Source organism: Suricata suricatta, chromosome 10 (genome assembly GCF_006229205.1).
Source record: "Suricata suricatta isolate VVHF042 chromosome 10, meerkat_22Aug2017_6uvM2_HiC, whole genome shotgun sequence".
NCBI lineage: Eukaryota > Metazoa > Chordata > Mammalia > Carnivora > Herpestidae > Suricata > Suricata suricatta.
Genome location: NC_043709.1, coordinates 21215661 through 21236617, shown reverse-complemented (window position 1 = coordinate 21236617; position 20957 = coordinate 21215661). Strand labels below are relative to the sequence as shown.

The following is a 20957-nucleotide window of genomic DNA, read 5'->3' as shown; positions in this document are numbered from 1 at the left end:
GACAGATTACAAGCAGCCTGGGAACCGGCTCTGTCACCACAGGGGGCCGCCCACTCAGCCTCCTTCTGTTCAACCATCCGAAAGATGCAGCTGCTAAGCCAGCCCCGGCACTGGGTTGCTCTCCCCCTGCCTTCTCTTTATGTCATCGAGGGAGTGGAGAAGTCCTTTTCTTCATCAGGAACCGGTTGGGTTCAGATCCTGAGTTTTCTAGACTCTCCTCTTCTCCCCCTCCCACCCCAGCTGCCTACCATCTTCCTCCTACACCAAGGCCAGCAGTGACTGCGCTCCAAGACTCCCCCTCCTTCCAGAACTGCCTCTCGGTTTCCACAGCAACAGAAAATGTTGGTGGGAAGCAAAAATGCTGAACCGCAACTAGTGTTGGGGCTGAGAGGAGGAGGTGAAATGTGGGCCTCTCTGGGGGCTGCAGAATGGGGAAAAGGGGCGCACCCAGGTGAAAGTCGTGGAGAAGGAAGCCAGGTGAGGAACCCTTAGAGGACAGGAGGACAGGGGCTGTGCTCAAAGGAAAGGTGCATCAGCAAGTGGGAAATCATATTGGTTAAAAACTCAAGCTGAGAGGAAGAAACAGGAAGAGAGACATGGAAAAAGTAATGCAGAATTCTAAATATAGTGAATGATTGAGGGGTTAGATTAGGTATCAAACTGGGAATAGGCAATTTTTATTTCAAAAGCGAGTAGTGGAATGCAATAAGTATAATGCAAAAAAGGAGGTGTTAGAGCGAAATAATAAAATGTAAAAAAAAAAGTAATGATAATGTACTTGGGCTTGTAAATTGGTGCCTCTAATCATGGGTCATGAGTTATTTATCTTCTCTGAGCCTGAGTTTGCTCCTGTTTGCTCATCTATTAAAATGGAATTATTATTGGAATGCCTGGGTGGCTCAGTCAGTTAAGCACTGAATTGCTGGTTTCCACTCAGATCATGATCTCACAATTCATGAGTTCAAGCCCCATATCAAGCTCTGCACTGACAGTGTGGAGCCTGCTTGGGATTTTTCCCTCACTCTCTCTCTGACCCTCCCTGGCTTGCTGCTCTCTCTCTCTCTCAAAAAAATGAATAAACATAAAAAGGATTTTTTATTATCTGCCTCAGGAAGATGTGGGAATGAAGTAGAATAAAGGACACTGAATGGTCACTCAGTTTTGCTCTGTTTTGTTTTTACCATTGTTTGAGGTTGAGGAATGATATTTGAGAGGACTTGAGGCTGGAAATTTAAGCTAAAATTCAATGCAAACTGTGCATTGTTATATGGTTTCTTTGTGCATTTATTTCTGTTTACCACGTCTCCTAAATTGAGGGATCGTGGTTATAAGAACCTGAGTGCATAGTGCCATAGCAACATTTAGTTCTAGCCTTTCATCATAAAAATGGGAATCATCCCTTTCCTTCAAACAACTTCATTTGAGCTTTTCTAAAATCCTCCTATGATATTTGCTCATTTCCTCTCCTGTATAGCCAGAGTACTGTTGGCCTCATAATCTCTCATTTCTCTTCTCTCCCCTTTGTTCAAGAGGTTGCTGCAAAGGTAATAGTCCTTGGCCACAGTCATGTTTATTTTTTAAATGAGTGATATTTTGAATGAGTGCCTGTGCCATCACTTCTGTCAGGACTCCAAGGCAAGAAAAGCTAGAAAAGCTGTGGCCCAACTAGAGAGGCCTAAAAGTCAATATAGATCAGGCTGACTGTACTATCTTAGAAAGACATGATATTACTGCAGTGGCTCTATTTCTCTGCTTCCTTGTCCTGACATTGGGATAATAATAGCAACAATGATAACAAGTGAGGTTGCTGTCCCAAGTGCTTTACATGGATGGACTAATAATCCTGATCTTAAACCAATGGGGTTAACATGCAGTCATTATCATCCCTGTTTCCATATGTGGAAACCAAAGGACATAGACAAACGAAGTTTGCCCAAGAAAACATAACTTATAAGTCTCAGGGCTGGCCTTAGAATCTAGGCAGAGTCTATCCTTTTAATCACTGCACTGTGCCAGTTCTCTGTGGAAGAAATATCTGGGCTCTGTTAGGAACTGTGGCTTAATGCTGTTACTACTGCTTTTTAGAGACAACTGTTTTTAACTCACTTGGTATCATTTAATGAATAAAGTAAGAATGTGTGACTATGCCCCCTGGCTTCTATTTCAAGATGTGTACTGAGCCCATTGGTTTATCTTTTTTTTTTTTTTCCCCCTCTTAGGTCCCAGTAAAAATCTGGAACAGGAATGAAATTTCATGATCTCACAATGAAGATAACTGGAGGAAAGCTATATGAGTATGAGGGGTTTTGATAAGTCTCCAGAAGTCAGAAAGAGCATGGAAAAGCAAAAGCACTGAATGGTGCACTGAAGTAGAGATAGCTTCAGCCTGAGGTGTTCCCTGAATCAAAAGAAGGAACCCAAGTTGCCCATTGGAAAAACAGAGGTTTCAGCTTGAAAAAAGGAGGAGGGTAGAGTGAAAGAAGATACAGAGAAGTGGACATAAAATTGGGACAAATTAATTACCTGTGTAAGGAACAGTTGCCTCCTTACCTCCACACTCATTGCCCATCCCCCCCTTCACGCATTTATCTCTCTCCTCAGGCCAAGAAGAAAATAGATGCTTATTCTCTAAAGACATCTGAAAACCCTTCTTTAGAGAACTAGAACAGTTTGTTTGGTGGTATTTGGGACACCCTGATCATTAAAGGGACACCCTGCTCACTACAAAGTGAAGCCTGAAAGTCAAAAAATGTGCACAGAGTTTGCAAGTTAGGTTTTCCACTGCATCTTCCTGAAATATGAACAGAAAACTACAAGCGACTAGTCATTGGAGGAAAGCCTGTGGTATGACTGAGAAAGATTAAGCATAAAACAAAGCACAATAGAAAGACTAACTCTACAGATAATTCAAAGGAGAGAACTTCAAAATAAAAATAACCTCTGACTGGCATCCGTGACAGATTCAAAGCAATACTGCATGTAAGGAAAAAGAAAAGGGTGCCATGAAAAAGGAACAGAGAAGAAGAAAGGGCTTTGAGAAATTAAACATTTTATTGCCAAAGTTAAAAAAAATCAATTTAAAGATGAAAATCTCTTACAGTAGAAGATAAAAATAGAGATGGTACATGTCAGAGAAAAGATTAGCAAAATCAAGGGATAACTGAGGAAGTCTAATATCTGGCTAATAAAGTTCTGGAAAAAGGCAATAAGAAAATAAAAGGATAGAAATGACCAAAGAAATAATAGAGAGAATTTCCCAAAATGTATCTTTATATTTAAAGTGCCTAACAAGTGTGAAACAGGATGAAAAAGACACCCACTTAGTCACAAGTTAGTGACACATGAGGACACTCAGGATAAGGAGAAGATCCTGAAGGCTTCTGAGAGGGAAAAAGGTTACCTGTAAAGGAACCAACGCCAGATTTTTCCACAACGGGCACAATCAAGTGCAACAAAAACAAAGGAGCTCTGAGAAAAATTAGATGCAGCCTGGAATTACACAGTAAACCACAATATTAACCACGGGGGCAGAATATAGGCATTTTTAGAGTCACAGGGCTTAGAAATTCACGTATCATGTCTTTTTCAGCTATTTCTATTTCTAAAGTTTTCTGAGTATGTGCTCCAGTAGTATGAAAAAAATCAAATCGAGAGAGAAGAAAACATCCAAGAAACAATGGATTCGATTCAGGAGTGTAATGAAAAGAGTCCCAGAATGACGACGATGAGATAGTCCTAGAGAACAAGTGCACTTGGGACAGGAAGACTGAGGAAAGGGTCTCTAAGAAAAAGGAGGCCAGAAAAATAGTATGATGGAGACTGTTAAACCAAAGGACAAACAAGGGCAGAAATGTAAGAGAAAGGAAAAGTAATCATAAAAGACAGGAAAAAGCAAACAATTATTAAAATTAAATAAAAGGTAAGTTGTAGTATAGTTCTCATGTCTCATTCACTGTGTGAATGAATGGTGTGTGCCCCCGATCATTGATGCCCACTCTCCTCAGGGTGGGAGTAGGAGCCCAGGTATGGGGTTTTCATCCCTGTTAAGCATTTCTTCCCATAGCCCATGAGAGGCATGGAGGCATAGAAACACTGTACTTCATGGTACCATAGCAAGCTTGGATAATGAAGACTTCCGTAGGGACCACCACAAAGCACAGATTCCCCTATTTGCCTGGCAACACTTGGGTCTCTAGTATTATCAGAAGCCACTACTAATGGCAGTGGAATTTTATACTGGTCGTAGCATGGAGACAAAACTAAGTTGACTTAATACATCAAAAAGTTATATTTCAAACCAGAGTTTGTGAGCCAAGATTCAATCTACAACTCTACTGCAGATGGGGGCAGGTAGAAGAGAAAAAAGATGGTATAAGTGAGCTAAACCCTTACCTCTCATACTGTTTACTCTGTCAGTAAATGAGGTCTAGAGTGAGAACTGAGGATATATGCATCTCGTATGGAGATAATTTCCAGAAGCACTAAGCACAGAAATGTTTAAGGTATTTGTTTCTGGAAAGTGGGGTTAGGAGTGGGGAGAAGATGTAGGACATCATTTGCATTTAAGTTTCATTTGTACATTTTTTTGATATATATACACATATATGGATACATATATATCTTCTAAAAATTTTTAAAAGTGTGTCCTTTTCTGTCAGTCCTACTGTCCAAGTTCCCTTGCTACAGTGGAGTTTTTTAAGTTGTTCTTGTGTCTATTGTAAACCAACTTCTTGGAAGACGGTGAGGTAATAAATCAAATACTTAACTAGTCATGGGCATCCATTCATTCATTTCCCAAGCCTCTTCCTCTTTTTCATTTCCAAGAGTGCTCTCTAGGACACGAGGAAGACCCTATTTAGTACTGTCATTGTCTTGGTTGTGGGGTAACTAGAAACTGAGGAGCCTTAATTTTTTTTAGCATCTAGACTTTGGCTCTAAAGACTGCTATTGAAATAGTAAGCTCTGATTACAGCTTTTTAATGTGCACTGTTCTCTTGGAGTTAAAGAACAATCTTCTGAATTAGTATCAATAAAATGATTTCTAATGGGATCTCTGACACCAGACGTTGCCACGGGTGCCAATGTAATTACTATCTCCAGACCCGGCCTCGCCAGGCAGCACAGATAATCACCAACAACCACAGGCTGATGATTAGCTGGTGGGTCAACTGACACTGAATGCTCACTGGGAGGTTCTGTAGGGGTGACAAGACCCTGCAATGACCTTACCCCAAAGCACATCAAACTAAAAGCAGCTGAGGGTGCACAGCAGGGAAGAAAAAGAGAGATTCACACGTATCAATAGACAGAAATAAATAAACATATTCTTAGTTACACAGACAGGGCCCTGAAGATCCAAGTTGGATTGGAATAAAAATGGACTCTCCCTGATCTGGACCATGTTGACTTCCCTGGTTTTATGTATTACCTCTTTTTGTTTTTACCCCCTGCCTTCCACCTGGACCTAAACTACTGAATGTCCTCTTCTGTGCCTCCATGCTAATTATATGCTGTTTTACTTGCCTGAAAGGCTGCTCTATCACTCAGCCTTTGTCAGGCTATGGATTTCCCCAATCCATCAAGAGTTAGTGTAAATCTGACCTCTTCTGTGCAGCCCTGCCTGAGCCACTCATTTTGATGCTTCCACTCTACTCTGAATTATAGCTCCAATCCATTACTGTGCTGAAGTAATCTATTTTCAGGTTTGTTTCTCCAGTAGATTGTAAGCTTCAAGAGAAGAGAGACTGGGTATACTATTCATTCCAAAAGAATTAAAATAGTTAATATATGTAAAATACTCAGAACAGTGCCTAGAATATAAGCATTATGTAAGCTTTTATAATGATCATTATTATTATCATAGTTCTTATGATCAGTCTTTTGTTTAGGAACTCCAACATAATGTCTGGCATGTGAAAGTTGTGGCTAAGCAAAGCTTTCTTCATTTGAATCATTGGAAAATATCAAACAATCTGAGTTTCATAGATGAGGAGTTGGTAGGTGTTTTGGTAGTGGTCATGGTTCCCTAGTGAAAGTGAGGATAATTTCTTTAGATATCAGTAATGTAAAGAAGAAAATACCTTTTAAGAAGCAAAGGATCTAACAGGTGAATGCATTTAATTATGGAGGATAGAAGGGTATTTCAAATGATATGAAGCTATTGAACACAGGTTTGCTGTTGGCTTTGAGATAGTATACTAGTCCTCAGAAAATGGACTTGTTTGGAGAAACCAGTTACTGCTACTCAAGGAACTTTGTTTTCTTTAGGATTACCTGGAAATAGGTCAATCAGCCAAATGTTCCTATGCCCCATCCTCCTTTGTTGTCTGTATGTGCATGTGCATGTATGAGCTGCCATCTGGGTGAGCCTATCTGGGCACAGATAGGATGGATCATTAAGCTGTCTTTCCATATGGAGGATGAGTAGCACCTGAACCATGATGTCACAGGTAGGTTACTCTTTAATTCACAGAGGCATTACATGATCCCTAGGATTATGCCAGATCAGTCGTTTCTATTCAAACACTACACACATTTTGCAATCTCACCACCTTTGTTCATGATTTTATTTAATCATTTATCACTGGCCCCATTCTTCTCTGTTTTTACAAGTCCTATCCAAGCTCATTTCCTTCAGAGAGGCTTCTCTGACCACTCTGGCTCATAGAAATCTCCTCCTTCTCAGGACTTATAGAAATTCATTCTAACATTTATTTCTATGTTCTATGCTGTGAAAACACTTACACTGTTGTCCTTTATTGGTATTTGAATGTGTACAGCTATTTGGCTCCCTGAGTAGACCATAGAATCTTTAACAGGACCCTGTACTATGCCTCTCTGTAGTCTCTGCCACAATTAGCACAGTTTGATGAGTATAGTAGGTACACAATAGGTATTTCCTTAGGAATGAATGGATAAATCTCCCAGGAAATTCATTCAAAAATATTTTCCTGGGAGCCCCTCCTCCAATAAATGCTTACCTGCTTTCTACTTTAGATTGTCAACACATACTAAAGGATAAAATATTCATGTTTAAAACACATGGATTTGGGGGTACCTGCGTGGCTCAGTCAGTTAAGCATCCAACTTTGGCTCAGGTCATGATCTCAGGGCTCGTGGGTTCAAGCCCAGTGATGCGGTCTGTGCTGACAGCTCAAAGCCTGAAGCCTGCTTCTGATTCTGTGATTCCCTCTCTCTCTCTGCCCCTTCCCCAATCAAGCTTGCTTTCTGCCTCTTTCAAAAATAAACATTAAAAAACATGGGTTTATATTTAAAATGCTGTAGTCTTCATAGTCTCTATTTGTTAATACACTTCATAATATTTGTTAATATACTTTATAGTCTGGATGCAAGTTTAGGCTAGGTATACTTGAGGTCAAATCTACTAGACTCTTGAATATTTAAATATACTGCTAAAAATTATCACAATTTGATCAACCATAATTAAGGGTACACTTTATTGCTATGAGCAGGTGGGTGTCCTTGAGTATGTTTCTTAAGGAAAGCGTTAAATGCAATCTAGTTCCTTGGAAGTCCCATAGTACTCTGCCAACGGCATGCACTACTGCGTGCCCACTAAACTTGAAAGGTTCAGTTCTTTGAGTGTATGTAATAGCTGATTAATCAAGGTCTGTGTTGAGTAAGAGTGAATTAAGGTGATATAGATTTCCAACACCCTTTAGAGTTATTTAATATAAGGTCATGAGATAGGTGGGTTATAAGTATTTTGGTGTTCCGAGCATAATTTATGTAAACGTTTTCCTTATATCCAGTGTATTATGAAGGCCAGAGCAATGGATCCTTACCACCACTTTTGTGTATTATTGTGCTGTCAGCAATTCCAAAGTGGCTTAACAGCTAAATGGAATATGACTCTTGTCACCATCATGGTTCATTGCTTACTGAAAGGACAGAGCTAGCCTTAATCTGATTCTCACCACAACCTTATGAACCAGGTAATATTATCTTCTATTTGGACTTGGGGAACTGATGCTCACGGAGGTTAAGTGACAAGCCTATGATCTCACACCAAATAGGAGAAGGAGCCAGACTTTGAAGGTCATCCTGTGCCTTAAAGTATAGTCTTTTTTCCAATTCCTACTGAGCATAATGATGAGAACTCTCAAATAAGCCCTTGACATGGCCCTATGGTTCTACTCCTTCTCCTAGTAAATTTTCTTGCCCACTTTCTGAAGTGACTCTTTACATCTCCTTATCTTCAAATCATCTGCATCCTTGTCTCATAATTTGCTAGAAGAAATATATCTCCATATTCTCATCACTCTCTATAAAAATCATTATAGTTCCTATCCTCTGTCTTCCTTCCTCTATAATAGGAATATCCCCATCAAAGACAATTCCTCCACTTATCTCTGGATTCCAACCCTTCTTACTTTCATTCATTCATTCAATCCTGTTTTCTTGTCCAATATCAATATCTCCCTTTCTTTTCCTTTTAAATTTTTTTTTTTTTTTTTAAGAAAGAGAGAGCGAGAGAGCAAGCTGGGGAGGGGCAGAGAGAGAGAGAGAGGGAGAAAGAAGTCTCAGCAGGCTCTGCACCATCTGCACAGAGCCCAAGCAGGGCTCGAACTCACAAACCATGAGATCATGACCTGAATAGAAACTAAGAGTCATATACTCAACCAACTGAGCCACCCAGGAAATCCTCAACATTTCCATTTCTATCTGATCATTCCTTTTAGTTGCAAAACATGACTCTAATCTCCCCTGTTTAAAAACATCTTCTATTGTCCTCCAAATCACTCTTATTTACTTGCTAATTTCTGTCCTCCCATTCTCAGAAAAACTTCCTTCAGTAGTTGTCCACTCTATTACTTCTTACACCCAATACAATATGGCTTCTGCACCCCTTACTTCACTGCATGTGCTTTTATAAAGTTTTCTAGTGGCCTCTAGGTGACCAGATTGGTGGCTCTTTCTCCAGTCTCATTTCACTTGATCTCTAATCATCATTCTGTTCAATTGACCACTTTCTCATCGAACAAGTTTTGTGGAAAATATCTTTTCACTTTTAGACACTTTGAGTTGGAGGTGTTGGTACAATAAAGAAGTAGAAAATTTTTGCCTTTGTTGAGTATAGGGGAGGTCACTTAAGGTGAATGTGTGCAGTGTGAGAAAAGAGGAAAAGGGCTAAACCCTAGGGAGGGAGAGGCAGAGAGTTCTACAAAGGAGCCAGAGAAGGGATGACTACCAGGGCAAGAGATGCCTAGGATATAGAAGCCAAGAAAGAAGCAAGTGATCAACAGAAACAAAGACCACAGAAAGATGGAGTAAATAAGGATTGGCAAGAATATATTATACTTGGGGAATTAAGAGTTCATTAGTCATCATTTATAAATAATTTCAGGATGTTGACAGAGGCTAATTGTATCAAGGCTTGATTATATTGAGTTAAAGGACAAGTCAGCAATTTAGACATTTCTTTGGAGAAGCTTGGTTGTGAAGGGAAGAAGAGAAATCAAATAGCATCCAGAACAGATATAGGATTGAGGGACGGTTTTGAAAAAAATTAGGTTATATCTGAGTGTATTCAGAGATTGCAGAGAAGAAGGCTTGCCTAATGTCACACTATTTATGCTAGAATTGAATATAGAATTTATTTATACTGTCTCCCAGATTGATTGAGATAATATATGTATACGAATTTTAAAGACTATGAAGAACAACAGGAATTTAATATGGTATTCTCATTTCTATTACATCATAATTAATTACCAGGAAGTAAGTAAGTGAATTACATTTTTATGGCCATATAACATACCCTCCATTCCATTAGCTCCCAAAAGAACCTCATTGTTATTTATCCAGCAGTTCTTAAATGATTGAATTGATATGAATGATATTCTGCTTGCTTTTTCTTTTTTTTAAGCGTGGGGATTTTTGGAGTAGATGTTGGCCAACTTATATTTTCTGTTCACTTGCTCTGAGCCAGCAGATAACTGGATGGGTTACATAGTTATAGGCCTGATGAATACTAAATGCTCTGCTACTTCTTTATAGGATTACTCCTTCCAGATAAAGGAATGTGTAATATAACTCCTGTCAAATAAACTTGAGATACTTTAGATTCTAGGCCTGTTATTCTCAGATCTCCTTCAAAATTCTGGAAGGACAAATCTAATTCTTCTTGCCAGCCATCTAAACAGACATTGGCTTATAAACCCAAGATGTTTTACAATGCTCTGGATATGAATCCTAATCATCTTTGCTCAGTCTGACAGGAGGTAAAAGTTTAACAATCTGAAATTTAATTCTGTGGACTCAAGGGGCAGTAATCAATGACCTGATATTCAGAAGCCCATATTAATTATTCAACATATTTTTCTCTTATTTTAATATGCCTTCCATAGCTTCTAAGTAGAGTCATAAGGGCTCTTATTTCTCAAAACTCTTTAAAATCATATGTTCTTAAAATAATGGATAGTTTCCAATGTCTATGATGTGCATGGTACACATAGACCAGGTTAGGAAATCTGGGATGAAGTCGGTGACATGTCCAGGCAATGACCTGGAACATATTATTTCTGTGTCTCTTTAGCTTGAGTTTTCTGAATGATGAGAATTTGTAACAATTCATAATGACAACTAATTACACTTCAGAAAAGATTATGCTAAAGGGTAAATCATGTCTTCTATGAACACTATTCTTGTTTGATGTGGTGTCTCATGTATGCATGGAATGGCTCCCACTTAGATGGTCTCATAGTCTGAGGACAGACTTGACCTAGAGGTGCATGATTTTTATAACAATATGTACAGTGTAAGGTTTCCTTAGTTGGACTTCCTAATCTCTATATGAGGCAACGTTTTTCTTCTCTCTCACCCTTCTTATTGGTATTCTGAATAATCCCTCCAAGAATAAGGAATGCTTGTATTACTTCTGTTTGTTCAGAGCCCATACCTTTTTCAGCTCACACACTTTATGTTGCATCAGCAAATCTTCTTGATTTTTTCCCCTTTGGACTCAGATTGACCTGGGTGTGAAACTTGAGTGCTTTGGGACAGATATTTGGTCTCTCTCTAAGTTTGTAATTGGTAAACTGGAATAATACTACATACTTCATAGCATTTGTGGGAAGGTAAAATAGAATGTATGTAAAAATATATATAACAAGTTCTTGATAAACAGTGGTTATTTTATTAAATTGGTTATATTTTCTTTTCTTTCTATAAAACATGACTTATCTAATCTATTCCCTTAGGCTTTTTTTACCAAATAGTTATCAACCATAAGGAGGGCAAACAAATGAATATTTCCTATTAATGTGATTTATTTAGGGGCCAGCAGAGCCGCAGAATATAATAGAAAGAGTGTAGGGCTAGAGAGGTAGAAAGTTCTCCGTTGTGGCAGCTCAGCTTCTTATATTAACTAGCAGCATGACCTTGTACGTGATTACCCATGCATGCAGAACTGTAAGTTACCAGGAAGACTGCATTTATCATTGATGAAAGAATCACATCAGGTTCTTAAACATTTAAAATCTCAGGTAAACCTCAAGTACACTGAGTTTAATTCTATTAACCAAGTACTTATTGTGTGACCATGATGGGCCATGCTCAGCAGCATGAAGGGTAATAAAGGATATGCATGTACACATATTTATTAAGAACTGTTATGGGATGAACTGTGTTCCTCGTAAATTCATATGTTGAAGTTCTAACCCCCAGCACCTCAGAATGTGACTTTATTTGGAGATAAGGTGTTTACTGAGGTAATCAAGTTAAAAATGAGGTCATTAGCGTGGGCCCTAATTTAATATGACTGGTGGCCTTGTAAGAAGAGGAAATTGGGACATAGACAGACAGACAGACACACACACATACACTTAAAACACAGGGAGAAAACTACTGGCAAGTCAAGGCCTAGAACAGACCCTTCCCCTCACATCCCTCAGAGGAGCCAGTCTTGCTAACACCTTGACCTTGGACTTCTGGCCTCCAGAACTGTGACAATAAATTTCTGTTGTTTACAGAACACAGTTTGTGGCACTTTGCTATGGTAGCCGCATTAAACTACACAAGGACCTATTATGTGCTAGGAAAATAATACTGAACAAAACCTGTTCTTTCTTTCAGGGGAAGGAGTTAGGTAAAGAAGCAGATAATTCAGCCTGTTTGATAAGCCTGCTCCATTGAAGAATGTGTACAGGGTACCCTGGGAAGCCAGTGAAGGGTGGTTGAGCAATACCACAACAGAATTTGTAAAAAGCTCCGGAGAAGGAACCTCTAATCTGGTCTTTTGAAGTAAGAGTTACCAGGCTAATAAGCATGAGTGCAGGAAGGGAACTGGGCAGAGAACAGTGTGTATAAGATGTAGTGTGTGCAAAGAGTTGGATGTGTGATTAGGTATATATGGCACAGTTGTAGAGCTGTTATAATTCAAGACAGCTAGACCTTACGAGGGGTGAAAGAGGGGCACCTGGGTGGCTCAGTCAGTTAAACATCTGGCTTTGCCTCAGGTCATGATCTCACATTCTTGGGTTCGAGCCCTGTGTCAGGCTGTGTGCTAATAGCTAGCTCAGAGCCTGGAGCCTGTCTTCGGATTCTTTGTCTCCCTCTTTCTCTGATCCTCCCCTGTTCATGCTGTCTCTCTCTCTCTCTCAAAAAATAAATAAAACTTAAAAAAAAAAAGAGGTGTGAAAGATGAAGCTAGAGAGGTGGGCGGGATCTAGACCAGTAGAAGTCCCCACGGGGGGGGGGGGGGGGGGGGGGGGGGGGGGGTTGGGGGGGAACGGGGACTTGAGGAATGGGTCTTTCTTGAACAGGCAATTTGGAGGAGATAAGCTATGTTAGTTGGGAGGAAAGTGATGAAGAAAGTAAAGGTATATACTTGGCAGTGAGTGTTCCAGTCTGATTAAAGCAGAGGCCCTCTTAAGAAGTAGTGGGGATGTGGTAGAAAGTTAAGAGGTAAGATAAAGAAGTACCTCAAAGGACTAGAAGTACAACAAACTGGGAGTGCTTCAAGGGCAGGGCTGGTGTCCTGTTCCATGTCTGCAATTTAGCAGGGACTCCCTAAGCATTCCCTGAATGAGTGACAGGATGAATGATGAAATAAATGTGGTCTTAGTGAAATGAGCAGGGACTTTAGACTAAAGAGGTTTGGCTTTGAAATCCAGGGGGTACTGGGCAATTTTTTTAATCTTGTTGAGTTTTATTTATCAATATAATAATAATATACTAATAATAATTCTCTTCATTTATAAATATGGGGATACTAATACTTATTAAAAGGGATATGGTGAGAATTACAAAAGATAATTTATGTGAAACCAAACAGAACTTCAAAATCAATATTTATCAGAAGCCACTATATCCCAGGCACTGTACCAGGCTTTAGGAATACAGAGATAAATAAGACCCGATCTCTGGCTCTAAAGGAACTCATATTTTAAGGTGAGAGGCAGACATCTGAACATATAATGCAATCAAAATGCAATATAATACAGACCAGCATAGGGCTAAGAGCAGGTGCCAGGGTGCACAGAGACAGAGTGATTATGACAGTCAGATAAGAAGGTGGTGTAAGGAAATACTTCCTGCAGGAAGTGATGCTCACGCTGAATCAGAAACAATGCTGCACCATTAGGTAAAGAAGAAAGATAAAGGAATTCCAAAGAGTGTGAACTGCAAGTTCCCTTTGCAGCTGTGCTCTTCTAGTTTCTATGCCTATGCATTTCCCTTGCTGAAAATACACTCCCATCTGATTGGTTAGAGCAAAATAAATACCCTCTCTAGCTCTTATGAGTCTCCTGAAGGCTGGTTTTTGCTCTGAATATCCTCAGCTATTGACTGGTTCTCCTTAAACCAAACAGGCCTTCAGGAACCTTGCTGTAGCCACTTGCCAGATTCCCTCACTCCCTTTTTCTTTCTCTCTTTTCTTCCTTTTCTTCATCTTTATTTGCTTTTTTCCTTTCTCCTTTCATCAAACATTTACTATGTCTACATGTGTAAGCCATGAGGTGTCCCTGGAGATATAGAGGATCTAATTCCCAAGGAGTTAAAAATAATCGAGTACATCAATTGAGCAGCAAACTATGCCTCTTTGACCAAATCTGTGATTTTGTAAATAAAGTTTTATTGGAACATAGCCACATCCATCATTTATATATTGTCTATGGCTGCTTTCATACTAAAACAGCAGAGTTGAATAATTCCACGGAGACCATACGGTTATCAAAGTCTAAAAATACTTACTATCTGGCCTTTGACACAAGTTTGCTGACTCCTGTTCTATTATTTGTATGTGTGGGTAGGTGGACATGTAAATAGGTAATATCGCACAGTAAAATAACTTGTAAAAAAGGGAACTGAAAAAGAAGGGTTGGGGAAGAAGTGACAGCTAACAAGTGACAGCCAGGCTAAGGACTAAAGGGTAAAGGGAGTTAAGAAGAGAAGGAAGGTCATTCTTGGCAAAGGGCAGCATGTGCAAAGGCCAGGCAGTGAAAGATAAATACATGGGTCTCTAGAAGTGTAGAGAGGAAATGGTAACAGAAGAGGCTGAAAATTAAATTGGGGCCATAAAGGATCCTGAATATGAAAGCCATATTAAGGATTTTGGAAACATAATCTCCCGTAAGTAACTGAGAATCACTGAATTATTTTAAGCAGAGTAGTGCTAAAGCAAACGTGTGCTTTAGAAAGAGCACTCTGGCTGCAGTAATACTTAACATTTGTTGGGCATTTGTTCTATGCCAAGTCTGTGCTAAATGCTTTGCATGCATACACATATATAAAAATGTTTATGGAGAAGCTGGACAGTGCTGGAAGCCAGGTAGAAAGAGGCAGAGTAGGGACAGCTATGGATCTATGAGAACAAATGATCTCTCTAGTGGACGGACGGGTAGAGCACCATGCATATTTAGAGGCAGGAGGAGGTTTAGGAACAGGAATGGTTGGAAAGGGCAGTGTAATGTCACAGAACCCTAATAAATACCAATATGGGAGTAAATGTCAATAAAGAGTGGGTACTGTAAATAAGACATTGTAAAGAGGGCAAGAGAAATGAAGTGAGAAGAAAGGGGACTGGGATTTGGCAAGAAGCAGGTCACAGCTGACTTCAAAGAGAACAATTTTAGCAGAAGAGCTGGGAAGCAGGCAGGATTACAGGGGTTAAGGAGGTGATGGGAGTGAGGAAATGGAGGTCATTGCCTGTGAACACATGTTTGAGAGAACTGTCTTTCTAAAGAAGCAAAAAATATGATTGTGGCTGGATTTCTTAAAATGTCCGTAATTCAGCAGTTTGAATAAGTTTTCTGATTCATGAAGTAAATTCTTCATTCCAAATATCTGGTCATTTGAAGCAATAGTGGAGATGAAATTATGCAAATATGCTACATGACTAAATTAAAGGCCAATTCATGTGGGCAGGACTTAGTAATGGGAGTCGTAGTACTGCATTATTAGAAAATGGAACAGCTTATTTTAATGCTTAAAATGTAACTGCAATAACATCCAGGTGGAAGAAAAGGCCTCCTCACTATCACCAGATTAGAATTTCAGCTAATGTTTTTTCTGAAAGCCATTCTTCTAAGATGGTCAGCCCTGAACATGCCCTCATTTCTGACTTTCCACTGCACAAGCAATCAGTGTCCTTCCAAGGCTAATGAGATCTACAGGAACAATTAACAGCTCTGCCAGCACCAATATTGTACCCTGTAACTTTAAAGAGCTCAAAATATTAAATTACAAGTCCAAAGAACATTTCTCTTAGATCCCTCATTAGGTTGATTTTACAGATGAGTAAACTGAATCGTAGAGAAGCAAGACAGTGGAAATGAGAAGTCTTACTTGAGTTCTCTCTTACACCACTGTGAGGCTGTTGCCTATTACATTTGTAATTAAACTGTTGTCCAGATAAAGAATGACTCCCTCCTGGCTTTGACTTTTGGATGCCAACAGATTTTAAATGCCTGTAGTTGAAAAAGAAATATATATATATTTTTTATTTTGCAGAAGTGGATGTGTAACCTCTGAACTGAGTTTGTAAAATTGTAGCTGCAGATGCACTATAAAGCCACCCACTCTGGAGCCTAGACTTTTTCAGAAACAGGATGATGTGGGGACTATGGCAGGTATTTTTCTCTTGGACTTTGAAATTTCAGTAACTTTATAAAAATTTTTAAGCAGTATTTGAAACAAGAAATCATCATGGAGGTTATTAGTCTTACCCTTTAGGGACAATTTGTTTTTCTGCTTCACAAGTTTAACTTCTTTCTTAGATCATAATATGCAGCTAAGACACTTAAAAGGTCATTTTGTCAGGTCAACTGCAAATGGTGCTCTCACTACAGAAAAGTTACGTAAAAGAGGAAAAGAGAAGTGCGTTAGCACATAAAATGTACCATAAAAGTGGAAAAGGAAATTTCAACTAAATATTTATAATAGCACTCTTCCTTAAATCTTTTGCCCAAATGGATGACTTCTAAGAGATCTGTGGCTCCACTTCAGTTTCTAATAGGCACTAGTCACTCTGACCTTCAGCGAGTCCTTTATGAATACTACTCACCCAAATGTACAAAAACGCCAAATCACATAGGGCTTCTGGAATTATTTTTATTTTTTACTCTTTATAGGCTGCAATTTGGACATTTTAATAATGGTCAAAGTATCCTAAGCCAACCTACATGGCAACTGCTAGAAACATAAGAAATGCTAAAAAAAAAAATGAGTTGGTATAATTTCATTCTTCCCCCTTTTTGATTAGGTTTACAAATATAACTATCAACTAGTTATCCTGTTGAGGCTATGAGTCAGTCCTCCTCCAATAATATAACTTCTTAATTCAATTTTTGGACCATAAATTTACCGTAGCACTGTCAGTGTTTTGTTATCAGTATCTTTATCTTTCTTTACCCCCTGTTATGAGAGATTTTGTCTCTTCCATTGCTTACTGTAATTTGTTGATGGAAAAGCAATTGTTGGTAAGTAATATGCTGAAGGATGGTGATTATATAAAAGAATGAGGGCAATATCCCTGTGATAGAACGTCTATGTTAATGTGAGCACCTGAAAGAATGTGTGTCTAACATGCATGCAAATGATATGACAGGTTCTGAGAGCAATATTGTAATCTGTTAGAGTTCAAGGATCATGTATTGTTCATAGTTACATTCCCAGTAATTAACACTGTTCCTAGCACATACAAAATGTTTAAGAGTCTGTTGCATGAATGATTGAAGGCTACTAACGCTTCATGTTCCACTGGCAAAACAAGGCTTTCAGTTTAAACAAGAGGCTGGAGATCTATCTACAACAGTTTGCTGTGTATCCAGTTGTTATGGAGTGATATCTATGTACACAGCATTATGCTAGGACTTGTGATAAAGGCAAGAAAATTGAACACACAGAACATGGACTCGAAGAGTTTCTAGTCTAGTGGGAGAGACAAGATATATACAAGGCAAAACTTATAATTCTAGAGAGTAAATAATGGCCTGTCAAATGTAATTTTTCATACTAAATACAACCACTACATGAGTTCAGAGAAAGGAGAGGCTCCAAAGAACTAGCGTCATTAAGGAAAGCTACATAAACAAGGCAGGGATTGAGTTGGAGCTTTGAGGATAAAAGAAAGAGGGAAAGGAAATAGCTGTCGAGAATGGGGGGAGGAGAATACATATGAGCAGTCATTAAGATAAGAATAGATAGTTTGAGACAAAATTTAGTAAGCAGTCATCAGACGTGGAAAAAGGAGAGGAAGATAGAAACACGCACAGTAAGGAAGTAAATAAGCATGTACATTTTGTATATTAAACACTTCATATCTAAACTCCTCGACGTAAAAAAAAAAAGTAATGTTGAAACACATATATTTTAGGGCCATAGCAGCATTCCTAGAGGCTAGTGAGCAGCGTATGTCTTACTAGGAGGGAGCTGACGATGCATGACCTCAGAGGGGTTCAGCAGGTAAGTGGGGCTTGGATAAGTCTTCTGACGAACAATTCTGTGTTAAAGGAGCTTTTCATTGTAACATAGATCTGACTCTCCCAAAGTCTTAGGTCACCAGATGTAGTTTTATGGTTATTCTTTAATTGGATCAATTTTCATTTATTTTATATATTTAAGGATATAAGAAAGTCAAAACTCTGTGCACAAATGTCAGCAAACCAGGACCAGGCACATAAAGAAAAAGTTTGGTATTTTGATTTTTCAGATATTGAAAAAAAATTCATGCATCAATAAAATCACGGGTAAGTATTAAGGGTCCAAAAGAGAAGCAATAATTGACAAAGGTACAAAAATAGATGAGAGTCCTGCTTTTCTAACTCTGTCTAAGAACTGATATAAGAAATCCTTATTATAGTTAATCATAGCCATGTGGACAAATCATCCGTATATTGTATTTATGAGTGAGGGTATGTAGAACAGAGTTGGTAAAAAAAAAAAATTGAGCTTTCAATAAATACTTTGAAAGTCACTTATATATGAAACATTCAATAATGGAATATTGATTAAATAAGAAAATTAACTCTTGAGAATGTTTCCTAAATAAGGTATACCTATGCATGGATGTACTTGGAGTTTCAAGCAACATTAATTATATCTTTTTGATGTCTCTACTGTCTTGTTCTAAAAAGCTAATAAGACCTGCACTACATCACAGTTAATGGGAGTGTGGTGCTTGTTGCTTAGGCAACAGGATGAATAAATGCGGGTCAGAATGTGCTTCAAGAAAAATAAAAGCTAGAATATGATACCGAGTGGAGACTAAACAGTTCTAACAAATTTTTACCCCATTAATGAAATCTGTTTCTTAAAGTGGGATGATCATATTAGTATACTTAACTAAATTCATAATTAAATAAGTTTGATTATGGAAATCAATCAATAAATTTTATAAATGTAGAAACTGATTTCTTATGATACTAGTAGCAAATAAATAGTGAATAGCAGCATATAAAGCAATAATAGATGACACCATTTTATGATTTGCTCAATTTTCATAATTAACTCCTCTAAATGATCAAAGTTTCTATTTTTTTAATTAATTGTGTCTCATGAAGAAAGTTTTTGATTGACTCATCTGAATTAACTGTTTTCTCATTTTCTGGAAAATTATATATAAAACTTAGAATTGAAAAAATAAAGACAATAATCTATCAAGAAGCTCAGACCTTGGTTTTGTCACATATACCCAGGATTTTTGCCTCCCAGGTACATCTTGGAGTGCTTATACATAATTCATTCCTGAATGTTGTTTTAAGACCTCCAAACGCTTATCTGAAACTTGTTTAATTAACCTTTTACTTTCAGGCTTTCAAAAAGGGGTTATATTTGCTCACATGTGTTTAATATTCAGAGGAAAGTTATGCTGAAATAAAATATTTGGGAGTAGCCAGAATCCAAAGACCTACCTAGCTTCTCGTGGGGTCGGAATAAATTTGGGTAAGGCTGTGAGGAATAGGACTGAGAAAGTCTTTCATAGGAAGAGTCACAGAGAAAGAATAAAGACATCAAAATGTGCAGTAAATATAAATAACCATGAAAAGTTCTGCTTGATAGTTCCCCAAATGCTTAGTGTCCTCTGTTTAGTGTCCTAAGTCTGTCCTAAATCTTCTCAGTGTCCTAAGACTTCATAGCAAGTGAAAAAAATTTCACTTTTTTCCTATTTCAATACCCATAATATCTTGTCATCTAATCAGTGACAGTTCTCTTTAACATGAGAAAAATAACAGTAGCTGCATGTCCTATTATAAAAGAACAGGTTTATAAAGAGCTCTATGTATAAAATTACTTCGAGCCATATGTCTTCTTACATTTATGTAGGTTTTTACAAAAGCTCATGGGGATACACTTTCTTGGAAAAGAGGCAGAAGTTTAACAATTTGACTAATTTTTAAATCTACAATAGCCAAGTCAAGCTTGGAGAAAAATCATCCTCAAATGGAATTTAAAAAAACATAACCAGCTCTCATATTTTGTTTTCAATTCTGGTATGAATAGGCTTCAGATGTCAGCCCCAGTATTTTATTTAGAAATAGCTATTAATGATTTCTACAAGCCATTTGTGTGCTCCATGGTTTTATATTTTGTAGCTCTCTCTAAATTTAGGGATCAGTAAAACGTGTGATGGGAACTTAAAAGCAAGGAAAGGTAATAAGGACTGTGACGTAGCCTAACAAGGGGAACTGATGAGCGCCGGGGGAGGTATATGAATGATTAGAAAGCTGTATTATGGGTCTGCACATCTCCCCATCCTCCGTCCTCACCTGTATTCATCACAGTGAGAAGTTTGCACATACTGGGTTTAGACTGCATGCAGACTAGTATTCAGAAGTACATGAATGTACTTAGCCCATCAGCCTCTCTTTCTAAATAGACAGGTAATTGAGGGAAGTGTTTGTCTTTTACCTAAAGGAATAAACAACACTTCAGTGCTCTTCAATCAGCATATGTAAGTAAGTGAATGTTCTCCATAATTGACCATCTGAAGCAGTTTGCTAACAAACTAAAAGGTCGTCCACATAAACTGCTTATCGAACAATTATCAGGAAAAAAAATAATCTTCACACCCTAAACATAATAGATTGTCAAATTAATCATTAAATGCTGATGCTCAAATCAAAATATATATTTTAGGAATCTAGAATTAACTGAAGAGTACTATAATCTAACTGGGTTTTCAGAGATTACAAATTTATAAAAAGCACACAAAGAATGACAGGGAGAATATAAATGTTAATCTTCTTTCACTGCCTATAAATAGTACTCTCACCGGTTCATTCATATAATACATATGTATATGGATGCCCATAGATCTCATTTTTCAGCAAGTGTCTATATGTACACAGTAAGTTCAGTCCTAAGGGCATCCGATTTTCTGATGCAGTTACATATATAAATTGACCGGTTTTGGTGCAAATCAGGCTGCCTCGGAGCCGTGTAAGACACATAAGAAGCAAAGACAGACAAAAGGCAGCTCCGTGGACACAGAGAGC

General features: G+C 38.2%; 1 protein-coding gene across 4 annotated transcripts in view; it reads right to left on the bottom strand.

The window, feature by feature from the left end:
• ANKS1B (ankyrin repeat and sterile alpha motif domain containing 1B) overlaps positions 1 to 20957 on the bottom strand; it is a 1093013-nt gene that overhangs the window by 358074 nt on the left and 713982 nt on the right. The gene's annotated exons all lie outside the window — the stretch shown is intronic.